Here is a 16953-nt window from a genome sequence, read left to right as displayed (position 1 = left end):
TAGATGTGTCCTTTGTATTAATTATCTATTTTCCTTCTCCCTTCTTACCAGTGTGATTTTATGCAAGTTGTCCCTGGTAATATTTCAAATATAATGTCTGGGTAACAGAGGAGTCAAATGAGTGTGGCTGGACTTAAGGAATAAATACAACTGATTCATTGCCTGAGACTGCCTGTTTGTTCCATTTTGGGGAAAGAGTGAGAACTTTTTCACTTGTAAGTGTGGCCCTGTAGATGGGTGAAAATTGGAGTTGTGTTGTTATATGGAATTTTCAATGTGAGTAAATGGTTTATCTGGAAGTTGAGGAACTAAAAGCGTGAAATCTATCCTTTATCAATTTATTGCCTTTTGATTTAAATCTACCCTGTATGTGACCTACTTGTTGATACTGGAGGTCATAAACGTTTCATTTTTGCCATGTGGCACAGTTGGTACCGCCTTTGTCAGTTAGTGCACTGTTGGGTTTGGCCAGAAAACACTGAGATGGTGAGTGAAAATATTACTCCAGACACATTCACAGGAGAATGGAGAAGCCTAGGGACCAGACACTCTAGCAGCAAAAGGGCTCCAGCCAAGTTCTGTCTCCAGTTTCATTGGGGTCATATCAATACACCATGTGCAAGCACAAAGCAAGGAGGAAAGTGTAGCCATAAGGTTCAGGACGGTAATATATGGTACATCATGTGGTAAGGGCAAGGAGGCTAGGAGTTCATGAAGTACATGAGCACTGCATGTGCCTGTTTCCCCTTGAAATTTAAACATTTACTCCCTAGATGAGAGCCTTGAGCCGCGGTAAAAATGTGGCCACATTCAGCCAAGAAATCTCTTTTTCTTTCTTTCTTTTTTTTTTTTTACAAAGTAAAAAATGTATTTTTTATTTGAGTATGCTTGACACACAATATGGCATTAGTTTTTGTGTACAGCATAGTGATTTGACAAATTTATGTATATGCTACACTCACCATAAGCGTAGTTACTATCTAGCAGCATACAAGACCATTATAATATCATTGACTATATTTTTATGCTGTACTCTTTATTCCTGTGATTATTCATTTCATATCCAGAAGCCTGTGTCTCCTTTCCCAGTTCTTTCTGAGGACTTTTTGCCAATGAGCACAGTGATTACATGGTCGTCAGAGAAAACTTATTATTGCTCATATACTGTTTTAAATTACATGAATCTGGTTTTTTTTTTCAGCATAACAGTATTCATTGTTTTTGCACCACACCCAGTGCTCCATGCAATCCGTGCCCTCTCCAATACCCACCACCTGGTTCCCCCAACCTCCCCCCCCCTTCAAAACCCTCAGATTGCAAGAAATTTCAATGGAGGCATAAATTTCTGGGCATTACTCCTTTGTTTTTCAATTAGTCTCATCCAGGGAGGCATATGCAAGATTTTCCCTACATAGCACCAGAGGTAACACAGCAAGACATAGCAGGAGAAAAGCTTTTTTTTTTTTTCATGTTTTTTAAAAAAGATTTTATTTATGTATTTGTCAGAGAGAGATTGAGTGAGCACAAGTAGGGAGAGTGGTAGGCAGAGAGAGAAGCAGACTCCCTGCTGAGCAGAGAACCTAAAGCAGGACTCCATCCCAGGACTCTGGGATCATGACCTGAGCTGAAGGAAGACATTTAACTGAGTGAGCCACCTAGGTGTCCCACTTTTGATGTTGTTTCCCCCTTGACTTTACGACGCTACTGTCAGTGGCTGAGAAGACTTAGTTTCCCTTGCCTTTGGGTGAATGAATATGGCCTTGTAGCAGGTTGTGTTCTAGAGGGCTGCCTCCCAGGGAATCTTGTCAGTTCTCTAGTGAGAGTTTTCCTGCCCAACAGGCTTGGTCTGCAGCGTGTTGGTGCATTTCTTTCCTTCCTGGGGACTCTGGTGTACCTTGTCCAATAAACAGAATGTCAGTCTTATTCTTTCAAACATATTCCGTTTTTTGGATGCTCTACCTCAGCCCTAGATGTAAAGTCTGCTTCCTATATCTTCTATTTCTGGTTTCCATAGAGCTTTCTTTTATCTCTTTCATAATTAAATACATCTTTCTTAATAATTCTTTATATCAGATTTTCCCTGTTAACCTGAGTGATGTGGTTTCTGCCTCTGACCAGACACTGAGTGATACAAATATCTAAACTGAACTGTATGTTGGAGGAGGGCATTGCACTGCTCACAGGACGTGGGAAAGAGTAGTAGAGGAATTTTCAAATTTGTCAAAATATTTATCCCAACAATAAAGTCATAAATATACTCTTTGGGATCTTTGTATATTTAAAAAATACTCTATGTGTTAATATATTATCTGACATGTTCATATCCTTTTACAGTATACTTTGTGGCTTTATGACACTGGATTCCTTTTAGATGGGCTATGGGTATATTTCCTTTGAAATGGAGGGGAAAGGAAGGTATGGATATGATACGAATTATCCACACACAAAAAAGGAATCTTGGGCACCTGGGTGGCTCAGTGGGTTAAGCCACTGCCTTCGGCTCAGGTCATGATCTCAGGGTCCTGGGATCGAGTCCCGCATCGGGCTCTCTGCTTAGCAGGGGGCCTGCTTCCCTTCCTTTCTCTCTGCCTGCCTCTCTGCCTACTTGTGATCTCTCTCTGTCAAATGAATAAATGAAATCTTAAAAAAAAAGGAATCTTTTGAAACTAGTGGACCAGCAGCCCATGTAATTCCAGAAAGAATGGTTAAAACCATCATTCTTGGGAGGAGTGAGGTCAGCATCATGGCAGAATGAGTCCTTCCATTTGTCTCCCCCTTTCTGTTTACAACTAGTAAGATTCCAAAACCCAACAAAGGTTCCTCTGGACAGCACATGAGACACCAAAGAGATCCACCCATGTTTACATTTGAGAGGGTGTGGATTGGTATTCAGGGAGACCAGACCCCAGGCAGTTTGGTGGGGCCTGTTACCCTGGCTTTTACAGTGGTGGTAATGCTCACCTGTGACTCCTGTGGTCCAGAAGGTTGGGGTGGAAAGGGGTGAGTGAAAGGCTACTTGACCTTGTGGGCTATGACTGGAGGACCCCATCGCTGTGAAGCCACAGAGCAGGGTCGTCTGAGGTAGGGCATCTGACCAGGAGGGGACAGTGGGGGAAGGTAAAAGGCAAGGGAAGGAGGCAGAGAAGAAGAAACACTTTATTCTCTGTCTGCCCTGAGAGTTCAGCAAGAGAGCTCCCAGCTCCATGGGACTCATGAACTTGAGGATCCTCCTCCTGGAGTGTGGGGCACACCCCAAACCCAAGGGACTTAGTACATACAGGCCCCTCCAGAGTTGCCAGTCTCCTCCTTTTTTTTTTTTTTTCCTTTGAGCCTGGTCTATACAGCCACCAGGGCTACTCTAGTAAGAGAAAGGAAAAGATTGTGCTCTTCTGCCACCTGCTGTAATACTAAAATAGGGCCTCCCCATGAACTGTTAGCATCAAAGTTAACAAATTTTTGCCTACATTCAAAAGGTGTTGGCTACTTCAGACTATTTGGCAGAGGAAAATCTCATTAAAGAGCATGAGAAATCATGGTAATATGGTTTTGCTAAAAAGAAATGACACTTCTCCAGCCACCAACCCTACATTTACAGAAGACTGTGATCTAAGTAATAGAGAATTCAAAATAACGGCCAGAACGGAATTCAACAAGATATACGAGAATCAGGCAATTCAATGAACTCAGTAATAAAATGAATGGGTAGAAGGAGTACATTACCCAAGAGACTGAATTTCTAAAAAAGCACCAAACCGAAATTCTGGAGCTGAACTCAGGAAATGAGATGAAGAATGCATTAGAAACATTGGAAATAGAGCAGATCAGGTGGAAGGGAGAATACATGGTCTGAAAGGTGGAATCTAGAAATGATTCAGGTAGAAGTGAAGAGAACTAAGGTTTCTTCTTCTTATTATTTTTTTAAAAGATTTTATTTATTTATTTGACAGACAGAGATCACAAGTAGGCAGAGAGGCAGGCAGAGAGAGAGGGGGAAGCAGGCTCTCCACCGAGCAGAGAGCCCGATGTGGGGCTTGGTCCCAGGACCCTGAGATCATGACCCGAGCCGAAGGCAGAGGCTTAACCAGTAAGCCACCCAGATGCCCGGTTTCTTATTATTTTTTAAAGTGAAAAAACCCTGGAGTGCCTGGCTGCTTCAGTTAGTGGAGCATCCGACTCTTGATCTTTGGATTGTGACCTAGAGCCCTATGTTGCATGTAGAGATTACTTAAAAGAAAAACAAGCTTAAAAATTGAAGAAATCCTGCAAGAGCTACCACACTCCATTAGGAGAGCCAGTTAAGAATAGTGGGTATACCAAAAGGAGAAGAGAAGGAGAAGAGGGGCAGAATTGTTATTACAAAAGTGTTGACTGAGAACTTCCCAATCCTGGGGAAAGAACTGGACATAGAAGTCTGGGAAGTTAACAGATAACTTCATTATCTCAATACAAAAATACCATCTCCAAGACACTTTCCAATGACACTGTCAAATGTCAAAGATAAAGAAGGAATCTTGAAAGTATAAAAGAAAGTAACGTAAAAATGAGTTCCCATAGGAGAGATCATTAGCAGATTTCTCAGCAGAAACTCTGTAGGCCAGGAGAGAGCAGAATGACATAATCATAGCATTGACAAATAAATATTGCCAGACAAGAAATCTGTATCCAGGATTTATCTTTCAGACATGAAGGAGAAATAAAGACTTTCCCACACAAAGAAAACTTGAGGGAATTCCCCACCACTAGTCCTGCCTCCAAGACATATTGAGCGGAACTTTAGTACTGTAATGAAAAGATGAAGGTACAGAGACTCTGAGTAAGCTGGCAGACAGTCAGAAACTGTAACCTTATTTTAGAATAGGGCATTAAACACTTAATGATAACAGCAATGGCTAAAGTTATTAAAAATAACTAGAGCTACTGCAGTTAGTAACAAACCTATACCAGGAAAAGTGTTTGTGACAGCAAAAATGTCAAAGGGGAAGAGGAAAATGAGAACAGCCATGTAGGCAAATGAAGAAAAGTTGCCAACAGCAGGAAATCACCATTTAATCTAGGAGACAGTTTATACAGTTTGTCAGGGTAAGACAAAACAATATCGAGAGCAGAGAGAACCTTGAAAAAGGGCAAACTGAGGGAATAATCATGGAAAACCAACAAGTGATAAAAGTAGACAGAAACACAAAGAAGAAGAAATAATAAAGATACAAAACAATCAGAAAAGAAAAGATAAAATGACAATAGTAAGTCCTTTCATATCAATAATCACTTAAATGTAAGTGGGATGACTTTACCAATCAAATGACAGATAGTACCTTGATAAATTAAAAACATAGACCCAAGTATGTGATGCTTTCAGAAGGGTCATTTTAGCTGTAAGGACAAATGTAGTTTTATAGTGAAGGAATGGTTGTAGATAACCCAAGCGAATGATCCCCTGATGGAACACAGAAATCTTAACAAAATTAAGAAGACTGAAACCATATCAGACAACTTCTCTGACCACATTGGTATGAAAGTAAAAATGAATAAGAGGAAACTGAGTAGACCTAAATATATGTGGGAAAGAGATGACAAAATTTTAAACAACTGAAGCCAGACGCCTGAGGCCAGATTCTTGGATAAGTCTTGAAAGCATATGCAGAACTACATTGTATTAGTTGCATTATTACCTTAGATGCTCGTCACGTTTTATTCCCTACTGAGGACGTTTTCACATCACTTAACCTCATGCATGATCAATCATTTACTTTGCCTTTTATCCCTACTCCCTGTTTACCCACTGATTATAGAAACCTAATGGGGAGTGGAAAGAAACATTTGTCTCAAAATTATCTGACATACCTGATCATTCCAGGTCCTGAATGGGGTGCCTTATTTTCCAGAGGAATACAGAGCTCCAGACTGTTTCAAGGCCCACCCTCTCAAGGTTTCCAGAAACACCTCATCCTCCTCTTATATATTAACCTCCTTCCACAAACAAGTAGTGGCTGTCCCTGTTCCTCCAGAGGGCAATGCAGCTTCGGGAATGATAGCCAGCTTTCTCACTGGGCGTTCCTTGTGATAATGAGTGAGACTTTCTTGCCTCAAAACCCATGTCTCAGACATTGGCTTACTGGGCACTGGGTGCTCAACTAGTCTGAGTTTGGTAACACAATTTATAGGTCAAAGAGGAACTCAAAAGGAAAATAAATAATGGTCTCAAACAAGTGAAAATGAAAATACAATATATCAAACTTTGCGGGTTGCAGTAAAAGCAGTTCAGAGAGGAAGTTTAGAGTAACAAAAATTAGAAAGATCTCAAAAAAAAATCTACCTTTACACTTCAATGAACTAGAAAAAGAGGAACAAATTAATCCCCAAGTTAACAAAAAGGAAGAAATACTAAAAATCAGAGCAGAAGTAAATGAAATAGAGACCAGAAAAACAATAGAAAGGATCAATGAAACTAAAAGCTGGTTCTAGAAGATGATGAACACAAACTGGCAAAAAGTTAGCTAGTCTAAGAAAAAAAAGGGACATAGTACTGTACGGTGACTAATATAATAAAAAAAGAAGAAATAAAAGAGGGTTATTACAATGCATAGGACAGGAATACGTAGAATTATGAAAGACTATGAATAATTGCATATCAACAAATTATATATCTAAAGGAAATGGGTACATTCTTAAAAACACCCAACTGACCAAGACTGACTTAGGAAGATGTAGACAACCTGAACAGACCAGTGTAGTCATCTGAGAGGCACAGGTGGAGCCTGAAGGGCAGGAAGACAGGCTTGTAGGGGAGGCACAGATACCAGAGAGCTTGGAGTTGAGGAACACATGGGGCCTACAGGCCCCCTGATTGTAACTGACATGCACAAGGAGCTCTCCTTATGGCCGTTCTCTGCCCACTGATAACCAGATAAGCTCTGACCTGGCTGAGTTCCAAGAGCCCCCTCAACTTGCCTCTGTATTCATTGTGGAGAACTGGGCTGCAGGAGTTTTGAACAGTTACAGTGAGATTCCAGAAAAATCGCATCCCTACTCCACTGCTATCCCTGCCAGAAAGACAGCTCTCCCTGTGGTCCTGCCTATTTGTCTCTTCCCCCAGAGCCCAGCTGGTGGATGATGTGCCCTGGGATAATGTCCCCGCAGAGAAGGGGCAGGTCTTTCTACTACCATCTGACTGAATAGGACAAGTACTGGCTCTGCCTTCACACCAGTGTGAGGAACCCCAGCCCTCAGGACATTTATCCAGGCCCCACCCCTCCTAGCATCCTGCTCAGCTACCATTGAGGTTTTCTGAATGGTAAAGTGGACTCCAAAGTCCCTGTTATTGAAGAGAACTTGTTAGAGGACAAAGATTTGTTGAAGAAATGCCATGCTTGGAAGCTGTCCTGATGTTCTTCCTATCTTAGTCCTGTGAACTCCCTGGAATTAACACTTATCTGATGTTAATCAGAGCACTATGTGCTCCCTGACCAGCCTGCCAATGTGCCTGCCCTTCCACCAGCCATGAACACAGGAAGCTCCCTACCTGATCTCACCAACCTGCACTTTCCCCTGGCACTTCCCACCCCCCAGGGCTCTGAGGAGACAGCCTATCCCAGCTTGAGGGAGGGTATCAGTACCTCCAAATTAAGACACAGCATGATCTACCTCAGGATCAGTGGGAGCCAGTGCCTGGACCAGGCTTGGGCTATGATGAGACAGGACTTTACTCCCTGCTCAGCTACCCATCCTGTGGTCTTCCCTGGGCAATCCCAACTCCTGGACCTCTTGGAGCATTCCCCACCCCCACATTCAAGGCTCTGATAGCCATCCCTGACTGTCAGCCTCTTTCCTCCTCACTCAGTGCTCTGGTTCTCTCATCCTCCAGTTCCTGCCCCTCTGCTTCCTCTCCTGTGCTGGGTAACCCCCTTACCCAGCTTCTTTCCCTGGAATCCCTTCCTGCCACTACCATGTTCCCCTCAGCCTCCTGAGCTTGCCCAAGGACTCAGCTGACACCCAAAAGCAGCTGCCCCAAAAGTTTGTGACAACAATGTCACCTGCCTTCTCCTGCATCACTCAGGAGTCCACCTGGATACTAGCAAACTGTTCACTGACCAGTGGCTGCCTCCATACCCATACAGCCCCCCAAATTTGGTTCTGCCCACACAGCCACCTACCCCAAAGCCTCTATAGCATCCAGCGATGTCCTCTCAGGCCTGCTTAAAGCACCTTCAGGTGGGCAGCACCTGGGTAGCCCACCACACTGTGGGACACTATACCCACCCAACTCAATGGGCATAAGCAAGCATTTTACCATCAGCCAGTGAGGGACTTCAGCCTGGGATACCTGTTTCCTCAGGGCATGCTCTTTGATGACTGCTGCTCTGACTTGTTTGTCCCCTGGCATGCACACACTCTGTCTCAGCAGCAGGAATGGTTTAGCATGGAAGCCCACCAACCAGCCTGGTGTTGGACCCCTCAGATTTTCTGAGGGTCCTTTATATTTAGGGGACAAGGGGCTTTTTAGTGACCTACAGGACCCCCATGCCCTCAACCACCAGAACTTGACCCTCTGTTCCTGCCATGGCTCAGGGCCCAACATCATCCTCCCAGGAGAGTCCTCCCCAGGTTATTGTAATGAGATTGTGGCAGCCCTGGCTTGAGTGCCTGGCAGATGCTGGCAAGGATGTGGAGAAAGGGGAACCCTCCTACACTGTTGATGGGAATGCAATCTGGTGCAACCACTCTGGAAAACAGCATGGAGGTTCCTCAAAAAGATGAAAATAGAGCTACCTTATGACCCAGCAATTGCACTACTGTGTATTTACCCTAAGAATACAAATGTAGTGATCTGAAGGGGCACATGCACCCGAATGTTTATAGCAGCATTGTCCCCAATAGCCAAACTATGGAAAGAACATAGATGTCCATCAAGAGATGAATGGATAAAGAAGATGTGGTATATATGTACAATAGAATACTATGCAGCCATCAAAGAAAAATGAAATCTTTCCATTTGAGATGATGTGGTGGAACTAGAGGGTTTTATGCTTAGCTAAATAAGTCAACCAGAGAAAGACAACAATCATATGATCTCTCAGATATTGGGAAGTGGAGATGCAACGTAGGGTGTTTGGCAGGGTAGGAAAGGAATAAATGAAACAAGATGGGATCAGGAAGGAGACAGACCATAAGAGACTCTTACTGCCATAAAACAAACTGAGGGTGACTGGGGGGAGGAGGATAGGGAGAGGGCGGTTGGGTTATGGACATTGGGGAGGATGTGTGATATGGTGAATGCTGTGAAGTGTGTAAACCTGGTGATTCACAGACCTATACCCCTGGGGCTAACAATACATTATATGTTTATTAAAAAATTAAAAAATTAAAAACAAAACAAAACAAAACCCCCAAAACTCCTAAAAGAAAACCTCATGGTCAAATGACTTCACTAGTGAATTCTAATGAACATGCAGTGGAAAATTAATACCAATACTCCTCAAACTCTTCCAGAATGTTAAGGAAGAGGCAACAATTTCAAATTCATTCTACAAAGGCAGTATTATTTTGATGGCAAACCAGATAAGGATACCACCATGACAAAAAAAGCAATAAACCAGTATCCTTGATGAATACAGATGGAAAAATCCTCAGCAAAGTGTTATCAAACTGAGTTCCCACATTGGACAAATTAGACACCATGGCTAAATGGGATTTATCTGTGGGGTGCAAGGTTGTTGAACCTACAAAGAGCAATAAGTGTAATTCAATACACCAAGAGAATGAAAGGTAAAAAATCACATGATCATTTCAAAACTTGCCCAAAGAAATTAGACAAAATATACCCTTCTTTTATGATAAAACTCTTAATCAATTGGATGTAGAAGGAGCATTCCTCTACCTAATAAAGGCCACCTACAGGAAACCCACAGCAACCATCCTACTCAATGAAGAAAAATTGAAAGCATTTCCTCTAAGAGCAGGAACATAACAAGGAAGGACACTCTCCCCAACTCTCTATTCAATATAGCAGTGGAAGTCCTAGCTAGCAATTAGGCAAGAGAAAGAAATAAAAGCTTTCCATATTAGAAAGGAAGAAGCGAAAATGTCACTCTTTGCAAATATCATCTTACATACAGAAAAATCTGAAGAGTCAATAAAAAAATCTTTTGAAAGTAATCAATGATTCAATAAAGTGACATATTACAAATTGATTTACAAAAATCAGTGGCATCCTTGTACGCTAATGGTGCCCAGGCCTCTCTCCCTTGATGCTTTCAAGGTGAGAGGCCAAAGTGCCAGTTCTCCAGGCCTTTTCCCTTAACTTGGCACTCACATCCCTCCCCCTAGGATTTGCCCATTTTAGCCTTGACCTTGAATGGGCCTGAACTACATGGGACTGAGAGAGTGAGTACATTCTTCTAGGTCACACTTGCTCTCTGCAAATGATTCACTGACATCGCAGGGACTGAGGAATGCGATTGAGACACTCTGGGCATTTCTGTGACTATGTACTGAGTGAAGTCTTTCACTGATAGAGCAAAATACATAGTGTCCTGTATTATCATACCTTTTCTCTCAATGTGCTCTGAAGAATTAAATCGTGACACATAAATGGATGTGCAACAGGTTCAAATGTTTCAAATATCTTTCCTGCTGTCTGTCCATTGCTTTTAAAAATTACAGTCTCAAAAAATAAATTAGTCCCATTAACCGGAGGTAGGTTAATCATAGATGGAATTATTACTAATTGCTCAATAATACTTGAAACCACCCCAAGGGGCTTTAGATCAGTATATTCAGGCAGAATAATAGCAAGTTTTTCAAGAGAAGGTAGTTCATTAAGAAGTAACTCATCTTCAGTTTTAAGAGGAAAATTATTATTTTCCTTCCCAGTTTGTCAATCATCTTCTCCACCTGACAGCAGTGGAGGAAGATGATGAGAATGAGGAGGCGCTTGAACTATCTGAATCTGTTGCACTGTCCAAGTCGGAATCCGAGTCCGAAGAGTTTAGAGAGTCCGGGGTCCCCGCCGGCTCTGCCACGCCTGGGGCGGTGATGCAGTTCCCTCCATGGGAAGTTCTGGGCTTGACTGTGGAGCGAATTCAGGTGGCTGCTCCTTGGCAGGCTGAACCTCCTTGGCCTGTCTGGTGTCCTGGGACACCACTTCCGACTGCAGTGACGGCCGTGACGCTGGAACAGGTATACAGCCCCGAGACTGCACCGCCTGACCTTGGCCATCCCCCAAACCAGTGCCATTAAATTTCAGAGTTTCCCGCTGAGCCGCGGTGGCCTCAACTACTTCTAAGGTGTCACGCCAGAGGGCACTGACAGGCTTACACCTCGTTAGGAAAAAAAAAAAGAACTGTGGGGGGTTGTAATCGCATCTGGGCCAGATTTCCCGTGTTTCTAGGGTAACTGCATGGGGACCTGCCTGGAAACACGCCCCACTGCTTACACAGGGGCACTTCAGGGGAGTCTACTCTGCATTTGCTTTTCTTTTAATTTCTTATTTACTCATTGTTAATTAATGAGTATAATAAAATTTCTCCAAGTGTCTATACGAATGTCTTTTTCCTTGAGTCCTTTGCCTTTATATAGCTCAGGGCTCTGGTGGGAGTGATGCCTCCTCACTTTTCTTGGAATCTCAGACATTAGAATTAGAGTGGATCTCCTACTCAGAGCGTGCTGGGACAGGTGCCCATTGTCACATACACTGTGCAGCTGACCTCTGGGTGGACATCCACATGCTCCAACCCTTGGGAGTTCCTTAAGGAATTCTCAGAGGCACCTTTGTTTTGATACTTCGGATATGGGATGACAATCTCTTTGGAGGGGCTGTGCTCACCAGAGGGACGGATGTGTGGACTCAGAGGATGGTGAACATTTCCACTGTACCCTTTGACAGCTCATAGCAGGCTGTCAGGGCAAAACTCAGACCACCAGCTAGAGTAAATGCTGGTTAGAGGATGAAGGAAAATTTTGAAAGGCCAAAAGAATACTATCATGTATGTGTGTGTGTGTGTGTGCTGTCATATTCCACATCTTTCCAGGTAGCAAACAAGCCAAAAACTTTACCCCGCAGAGGAAGATAACCCAGTGAACCCTTCTTCTTAAAAGTGTCAAAAGAAATGAAACTCTCTGCAAGCCAGAATGAGTGACATGATATATGCAAAGTGCTGAAAGGAAAAAGAACTACAACCAAGAAGAATGTACTTGATAAGACTTTCGTTCAGATTTGAAAGAGAGATCAACATTTTCCTAGAGAAACGAAAGCTAAAAGAGTTTATCACCACTAAAACAGTATTACAGTCAGTGAAAAGTCAGTGAAACTGACTTTTTGAAAAGGGAAAATGAGGGGTGCCTGGGTAGCTCAGTGGGTTAAAGCCTCTGCCTTTGGCTCACGTCATGGTCCCGGGCTCCTGGGATCGAGCCTCACATCAGGATCTCTGCTCCATAGGGAGCCTGCTTTCTCCTCTCTCTCTCTCTGACTGCCTCTCTGCCTACTTGTGATCTCTGTCTGTAAAATAAATAAATAAATAAAAAATGAAATGGAAAACGAGCGACCAGAAAATGCATAATAAGTTATGAGTAAAAAGATGTAAAATACAAAAAATATGTAAATATGATAGCATGTACATAAAATATGGAAGAGATAAGGAAAAAGGAAGAGAAGTTTTTCTAAAAAAGAATGTGTTTATTTATTTTTTAAAGTATTTATTTATTTATTTCAGGGAGAGAAAGAGAAATAGCACAAGAAGGGGAAGCAGCAGGCAGAGGAAGAGAGAGAAGCAGGCCGCTGAGCAGGGAGCTAGATGTAGGGCTTGATCCCAGAACCCTGGGATCAGACCTGAGCTGAAGACAGACGCTTAAGCAATTGAGCCACCCAGGGATGTGTAAAGAATGTATTTAGACTCAAGTGACTGTCCAATTAATATACACTGCTATAATGCAGGATATTATATAAGAACTTCTGAGTAACAACAAACCTAAAACCTGTAGTGGATACACAAAATTAAAAAAAGAAAAAGTGAAACAACCCTACAGAAACTCGTCAATCACAAAGAAATAGAGGAAGATAAGGAGACAGGAACAGAAAACTACAAACAACCAGACAACAAATAACAAAATTTCAATAGGGACATATGTCTCAATAATTATGTTAAATGTAAAGGACTTAAATATTCCAATCAAATGACAAGGTAGAGAATGGATAAATAAGCAACACCTATCTATATGGTGCCCAGAAGTGATCATCTCAGATGTGGAGATACATGCAGAGTAAAAGCTAAGGTATGGAAAACATAGATGCATATGTTTGGAAGCAAAAAAATAACCAAACAAACAAAAATCAAAACAAAATGAAAACAACCCAGAGAAGAAATGCTTATATCAGAAAAAAAGGAATTTAAAAGAAAGACTGTAATGAGCTATAAAAAGACATTACATAATGCAAAGGGGTAAATCCAACAGAGAGATAAAACAATTCTAAATATCTATGCACCCAACACTGAAGCACCTAAATACATAAATCAAATATTAATGGACATAAGGAGCCAAGATGATATGGCACAGCAAGGGTATTGGGCTTTAACCCCAAAGTACATCAATGGATAGAGCATCAGGGCAGAAAATCAATAAGGAAATCATGTCTTTGGATGAGAAATGAGACCATGCAGACAACACAGATGTATACAGAACATTCCATCCCAAAACAACAGAATACACATTTTCTTCCAGTATATATGCAACATCTAGAGTATATCACATGTTAGGGCATAAAACAAGCCTCAGTAAATTTAAAAAGAGAAAAACTGGAAAACACACAAACACGTGGAGTCTAAACAACATGATACTAAACAAACAGTGATTCAACAAAGCAGTCTAATGTAATAAAAAAATGGGAAATATATATAAATATCTACAAAAAGTGGAAACATGAAAAACAAAAAATATCCTCTCTATATAATAAATAACATTAAAATAATGAAAATGAGACAATGGTAAAAAATAATCTTTGAACACAGGGAAAGCATTTTGTTAAAATTTGAATTCAATTAGCCAATTACCCATCACCCTGTTACACCATACCCCCACCAACCTCCCCTTCCACAACCCTCAGTCTGTGTCCCAATGGTCCATTTTTGCTTTTGTTTCTCTTGACTTTAGAGACATGTCTTGCAAGACTTTGCTCTGGCCAAGGTTGAAGTGGTTACTGCCTTTATTCTCAGAGATTTTCATGGATTCCTGCTTCACATTTGGGTCTTTCATCCATTTTGAGTTTATCTTTGGGTATGGTGTGTGATTCTCTTTCTTCAGTCACATTATTAATGTATAGAAATGCAACTGATTTCTGTGCATTGATTTTGTATCCTGTCGTGTTGCCAAATTGCTGTATGAGTTCTAGCAAGTTTGGGGTAGAGTTTTTTGGGTTTTCCACATAAAGTACCATGCCATCTGGGAAGAGAGAAAGTTTGACTTCTTTGCCAATTTGAATGCTTTTTATTTGTTTTTGTTGTCTGATTGCTGAAGCTAGGACTTCTAGTACTATGTGGAACAATAGTAGTGAGATTGGCATCCCTGTCATGTTCCTGACCTTAAGGGAAAATCTCTAAGTTTCTTCCCATTGAGAATGATATTTGCTGTGGGCTTTTCATAAATGACTTTTATGATACTGATGTATGGTTCTTCTATCCCTACATTTTGAAGAGTTTTAATGAAGAAAGAATGCTGTATTTTATCAAATGCTTTTTCTGCATCAAATGAAAGGATCATATGGTTCTTGTCTTTTCTCTTATTTATGTGATCTATCACATTGATTGATTTGTGAATGTTGAACCACTCTTGCATCACAGGAATACATCCCACTTGGTCGTGGTGAATAATCCTTTTAATGTACTGTTGCATCCTATTGAGTAGTGTCTTGGTGAGAATTCTGGCATCTCTGTTTATCAGGGATATTTGTCAGTAACTCTCCTTTTTGGTGGGATCTTTATCTGGTTCTGGGATCAAGGTAAAACTGGTCTCATAGAATGATCGGAAAATTTCTTTCTATTTCTATTTTTTTTTTAAAGCAGTTTCAGAAGAGTAGGTATTAGTTCTTCTTTAGATGTTTGGTAGAATTCCCCTGGAGTCATCTGGCCCTGGATTCTTGTTTGTCAAAAGATCTTTGATTACTATTTCAATTTCCTTGCTAGTTGGCATATAGCTGCTATAATAAGTTCTTAAATTGTTTCTATTTCCTTAGTGTTGGTTTTGATCTCTCCTCTTTCACCTATGGTTTTCTTAATTTGAGTCCTTTCTGTTTTCTTTTAAACAAATTTATTTGGCTTTATTTATTCATTTCTGTGAGAGAGAGCGTGTAAGTGAGTGAGAGAGAGAACAAGGCGGGGGGAGGGGCTGAGGAAGAAGCAGACTCTGCAAAGCCGAGAGCCTCGATCCCAAGACCCTGGGATCATGACCTGAGCTGAAGGCAAGTGCTTAACTGACAAAGCCACCCAGGTGCTCAAGGGTCCTTTTTCTTTTCTTTTATTTCTTTTTTTTTTTTTTTTTTGTCTGGCTGGGAGTTTAACAATCTTATTAATTCTTTCAGTGAAACAGCTTCTACTTTCATTGATCTGTTCTACTATTCCTCTGGTTTCTATTTCATTGGTTTCTGCTCTAGTCTTTCTTATTTCTCTTCTCCTGCTTGGTTTAAGCCATATTTGCTGTTCTTTCTCCAGTTCTTTTAGGTGTAAGGAGAGCTTGTGTATTTGAGATTTTTCTAATTTTTGAGAGAGGCTTGTATTGAAATACAGCTCCCTCTTAAGACTGCTTCTGCTGTTTGTCAAAGGTTTGAACAGTGTGTTTTCATTCTCATTAGTTTTCATGAAATTTTAAAGATCTTTAATTTCCTGGTTGACTCTTCATTCTTTAGTAGGATGCTCTTTAACCTCGAAGTGTTTTGTTTCCTTCCAAATTTCCTCCTGTGATTGAATTCAAGATCACTGTTGTCTGAAAACATGCAGGGAATTACCCCAGTCTTGGTATTGCTTAAGACTTGATTTGTGACCTGGGATGTGATCTGTTTGGAGAATGCTCCATGTGCGCTTGAGAAGAACATGTATTCTGTTGCATTAAGGTAGGTTTGTTGCCAGCCTAATGTTTCTACCATTGTAGGTTAAGAACCTGTTGTCTTGGGGCTCCTGGGTGGCTCAGTGGGTTAAGCCTCTACCTTCGGCTCAGGTCATGATCCCAGGGGCCTGGGATCGAGTCCCGCATAGGGCTCTCTGCTCAGCAGGGAGCCTGCTTCTCCTCATCTCTCTCTCTGCCTGTCTCTCTGCCTATTTGTGATCTCTCTCTCTGTCAAATAAATAAATAAAATCTTTTAAATAAAAAAAAATAAAAAAAAAAGAACCTGTTGTCTTAAGCTGCTTTCAGGATTTTGCTTTCATCTCTGAAATTTGCAAGCTTCACTATTACATGTTGGGGTGTGGATCTATTTTTATTGATTTTGGGAGGGTCCTCTCTATCTCTTGGACTTGAATACCCATTTCCTTCCCCAGATTCAGGAAGTTCTCAGCTATGATTTGCTTAAATATACCTTCTGGCCCTCTCTTTCTCTTTCTTCTCTCTCAGGTCCCCCACCCAAATTCTAATATTGTTTCATTTGATGGCTTGGCTGATTTCTCAAGGTTTCCCCTAATGGTCCATTAGTTGTTCTTTTCTCTTTTCCTCAACTTCTTTCCTTTCCATCAACTTGTCTTCTATGTTACTTACTCTCTCTTCTGCCTCACTTATCCTAGCTGTTCAGACATCCAGTTTAGACTGCATCTTACTTAAAGCATTTTAAATTTAGGCCTTACTGGATTTCATTTCTGCACTATGAGACTGTCTAGTGTCTTTTATTCTTTTTTTCAGGCCCAGCTAGTAACTTTTTACTTATTATCCTGAATTCCATCTTCAACACTCTACTTATATGCATATTGATTAGATCCATGA

At 41.2% G+C, this 16953-nt stretch overlaps 2 pseudogenes; one reads left to right on the top strand and one right to left on the bottom strand.

Annotated features, from left to right (window-relative positions):
• Positions 1 to 3031: 3031 nt before the first annotated feature.
• On the top strand, positions 3032 to 8476 carry LOC106004664 (annotated as a pseudogene).
• A 1700-nt stretch (positions 8477 to 10176) lies between these two features.
• LOC101691794 overlaps positions 10177 to 16953 on the bottom strand; it is a 44173-nt pseudogene continuing 37396 nt past the window's right edge.

Source organism: Mustela putorius, unplaced genomic scaffold, assembly GCF_011764305.1.
Source record: "Mustela putorius furo isolate JIRA1106 unplaced genomic scaffold, ASM1176430v1.1 tig00003856_pilon_pilon_pilon, whole genome shotgun sequence".
Classification (NCBI taxonomy): Eukaryota; Metazoa; Chordata; class Mammalia; order Carnivora; family Mustelidae; genus Mustela; species Mustela putorius.
Note: the sequence above shows the minus strand (reverse complement) of the source record. Positions and strands in the feature narration are given on the sequence as shown.